This window comes from Triturus cristatus, chromosome 11 (assembly GCF_964204655.1).
Source record: "Triturus cristatus chromosome 11, aTriCri1.1, whole genome shotgun sequence".
NCBI lineage: Eukaryota > Metazoa > Chordata > Amphibia > Caudata > Salamandridae > Triturus > Triturus cristatus.
In genome coordinates this window covers 202,821,163-202,825,461 of record NC_140594.1, presented here as the reverse complement: position 1 = coordinate 202,825,461, position 4,299 = coordinate 202,821,163, and the positions used below count along the sequence as shown (strand labels likewise).

The following is a 4,299-nucleotide window of genomic DNA, read 5'->3' as shown; positions in this document are numbered from 1 at the left end:
TGTACAACATAAATTTACGCTTGTGATAGATCAGAAAATTACATTATGTGGACGTTTGAATCAAAGAGCGAGGATTGGGGTTAATGAGAGGAAAGCCTCGCGATTCAAGCTGTAATAAATTTCAGGATGTTTTGACTGTAGATTTGATCTTTGCAGCTATAAACTCAATAGTATCCCATAATTGCTTATTATTGCAAATTGAGGAAGTGTTTAGTACGTGGATCTTTTGGTACATCATATCCACACCCAGCATGAATGGTGGGCCAGTTTCTCCAGAAACAGTATTGTTATGGAGGCAATTATCGGAAGAGGGTCAAGTAGGTTTGCCAACATTTTAAGGCTAAAGTTCTTAGTGTCATCCGGCCCAAACACCTTGGATTTTAATAAGGACTTACAATAGTGCTTTCAGTTCTGTTTGGATCTTTCGAAAAAGGACACATTTCAGTACATCTAAACATTAAATGAAGGAGGTCCTCTGTTGTGTGACTGCAATGCCAAGGGGTATCGCCAGGTGTCCATTGCCAGATAGCTCCGAGCCACTCTAGGAATTCTAATTGCATTTATATAGCACTTACTACCCCTGACGAGGCGTCAAAGCACTTTTTCAGCAAGCATCACGCTACTCCAGAACCCAAAAAGGATTAGTGGCAAATCAGTATATTGAAATATGAAATTTGAGCGGTGGACATGTTAGTCTGTTATTTGGATTGAAAAGGAAAGAGGAGGACCAAGAGTCCAGGGTTACTGTTGTATTTGTTCAACAGTTACTAAGAGAGGTAGGTTGGTTTAGTACTGGTACTGGACTGGTATTTCAGTCCTGGCAACATGGCTAAGGGGAGCACCGAGGTCCAGGTCACTCAGACAAGCTGGGTCAGGCCTGGCATTATTAAAGGTAGGGGAGAACGGCCCCCCCAGGTCAGTTTGGACATGCTGGCCCAGTCCTGGTAAGGAGCCAAGAGCTCTGAACCGGCGCTGTGCACCGCAACTTAGTGCCGCCCCCCGCCATCTGACGTGTGACACCTTCACCCAGTAACAGCATTTTAACCAACATAGTTTGCATGGTTTCAGTCATTTTATGGGGAATCCTTCAGCATGAACAAAGCTCAGTAACTTATTCCTTACCTCTCTGGATGCCTTCTAAACTCTGGTCAACCGAAAGCACAGCAGAGAGACTGAGAGCCCCCTCTGCGCTTTCCCAGACACAGCAAGCACGTGTGCAAGTACAGACCAAGGCACGTGCATTACACAGCAATAGACTCCAGCCAGCCCCTTGTTACTCCCACCAAAGTAACAAAGCTGGAAAAGCGGTCAGCTGATCCCACTTTACACTCGTCCTGCAACACTGGCTGCTGCAGGCAACCTCAAGCACAGCACATGGCAAAGGTAATGGAATTTGTGCACACTTCTCCAAGAGCTTATAATAAATTATTGTAAATTAATTAATAAATAAGTATTTTATACACCATTATGGTAGAAGATTCATTGATAGGTCCACTTGTAATTCAGCTGGCACATTTCGCTCTGGCTATTTCACTGTACAGCTTTAGCAATGCTATCAGTTGAACAATACTCTCTTATGCTACTATAAGCATCTAATATCACTGTGAAAGACATGTCAGCACTGCTGTCTCAATGATGTCATATTCGACCTTCAGTCTTCCTAGTGGTCTGTCATCATTTGGTCTTCGTAGTTCCGAGACACTCATAAATTCTGAAATACAAGCAATACTGCTGGCACATCTTTCATTTTCGAGTTTTACAGGTTGCTTCCACTTGCCCCTTGCTTGATTCGGGATCTTGTTACACACCCCATCCCCCCTCTCCCATCACCACCACCCATGGAGAAAATTGAGTCAAGGAGCCAGAAGTCAAACTGCGCTATGCTCTGAGGCCAGTCACTCGTAATGGGAAAGCTGGCTTTATACATGGAAAGGTTTATCTGGAAGGGATATACAGAAAGGTCATTCAAACAGTATCACCGGCACACAAACAAGTTGTTTATATTTAGTCATATGTATTTAGAAGTTACCAAACAATTTTTCACTTTTCACAGGTTTACAAATTTCAGGAAAACTTATTTGTCAACAGTTTTAATGATTCCACTGAACATATATCTAATTAATTTCAGTTTTCACAATGTGGTGATGAAAATGTCCAAATCCAATTGATGTAGAAATGTTCGTTGATAAACAGCTGACACGTGTTTCATCACAAAGGTGATTTTTTCAAGGCTGAGTAGTAATAAAAGACATATGTTGAACAAAGAAACCATACCATTTTTACATTTGTTGAGTGATAAAATAGAACCAGTAGTGCCCAACCTACACAGAGTGTCAACAAAAATTAGCATTCTTGTGAGAACCAAGAATAAAGATTAGGTTAGTTATTGAATAGTAGAGCAATAGTTAGCTAAAATTCCACATAGATGTGAAAGAACATCCAAATAGGATGCTGGAGAGTAAGTCTTATAGTTTCATCTAGTTTTGATATACCAGGTTTAATTAATAGGAGAGAAAACGATGCACCAGCTGTGAATGAGTCCATTATTTAGTTTTTTAAAGCATAATCTAACCTTCAAAATGCAACTTCAAAGTTGTGCCCAATGTAATGCAAGGCATACGACGCACAAACAAAGCAGTAATTTCAAGAGCCTCTCGATGCCATTCTTAACTGCTGAACTAATGAGATCAAAAAAAGGGATAAATCAATTAATTTAAGGACTCCCGTAGAACAAAGTTACAGTATATTGCAATCTATTAGAAGCCAGAACTTACATATTCACAACAAAGAGATGGGAGAAAAGTAGTCTAAAAACTCTGATACCTCTAAGACTATTCATGTAACAAATATGTTGGTCAATGGGGTAAGCAGGCTCTCAAGCTACATTGTAGAGAATAAGAAAATGGGGATAAAATAGTGAGGGACTGAAAAGGTAAAGCACAAAAATTCCATGATCGGTACAGTGGAGTACAAAGAAACAGACTGCATATAGCCAGATGTTCTACGAATATTAGAAGAGTACAACCAAACCCACATAAGCCATAAGGGATGTGGGTGTTAGCGATGTTTCATAGACATCAAAATGCAAAGGTGGGTGGGTTTGTGTTAAAGACTCGGTGATCATACCAGGAGAGAAACATATTTCACTCCCATAGTCGAATACTGTAGCCAATATGTATGGGGCATCAAGCATGATGTCACAATAGCTTAATGCCAGAGTTTAGAATAGTGAAGCCCAATGATTAAAATAAAACACAAGATATTCCTTTTCATAAGAGACCATGGGTCCAGACGTTTAAAAGTTAACTTACATTGATTGTCAAAAACGCTTCCAAAAGTAAAGTTTTCCAATAGGTAGCATGTTGAGGAGTTCATCATTCATGAACCATGAGAAGACCCTGCAAAAACGTGCATCAAGAATATAACTGTTGGGGGGCGTTTACCTCCGTCTAAGCATATGTCCGTCCCCAGGTTGTTTAATTAAAATAACCACAAAGAATTTTAGCTCAAAACCTCAAAATGAGGAAAGATTGTCTTCTAGTCAGGAGATTAAAAGAATGAAAAGACGAGGGACTGCCCTGTGTTATCCTAGTTGCGGCTGCGAGTAGTAGTCGACTGGCATGACCCCTACGAGCCGTATTTAAACAAGTCAGCATTTCCGGAAATAGAGTCAAAATAAAAGACGGACGACCCATTCTACACAGGCTAGTCCGGTTTGGAAATGAACGTCTAATGCGTCTAGAGCCCTAAGTTGGCAGCCATCTTAAGCAGGTTTCAGAAAAGATATGTACAGTAAGAGAGAAAGTCAGGAAATAGGCATCAAGAAGTATATAAAATAGTGAAAAATATCATGCACGTATAGGCTTACATTTTAAAGTTTAGGAAGAGGCACTGCCACCAATATAAAGAGTGCTGTGCATACATTTGCAGAATGAGATCTGATATTAGTTGTTCCTATAACACACATTTCCAGATTCAATCATTACGTTATACAATGACAAAGTTTCCAAATCTTATTGCATAATGTGTATTTCCATTGTATAGGCAGTATAACACACTAAATTTCACAAACATACAAAGAGCAACATTCTGTGATTACAAGGTTATACAGAGATATGGAAAAATGACCTTGTTATGGTTTTGTATTTAAAATCGGCATGACCAAACCAAAGTATTAAGAAAAACAGCCCAGACACCCAATCCAGTTTCAGTTCTATGTGCAGCAGTGTTATGCTCATATTGAGATGGGACTAGTGTACAGTGTTTTTACTACATACTGAAACAAAGACGTGTGGGAAT

General features: G+C 39.8%; 1 long non-coding RNA gene across 1 annotated transcript; it reads right to left on the bottom strand.

Annotated features, from left to right (window-relative positions):
• Positions 1–1,997: 1,997 nt before the first annotated feature.
• LOC146783906 (uncharacterized) lies at positions 1,998–3,632 on the bottom strand. Its single transcript, XR_014970598.1, has 3 exons — positions 3,312–3,632; positions 2,573–2,678; positions 1,998–2,231 (listed from the first exon to the last, which is right to left on the bottom strand). It is a non-coding gene; the product is annotated as an uncharacterized LOC146783906 (long non-coding RNA).
• Positions 3,633–4,299: the final 667 nt, after the last annotated feature.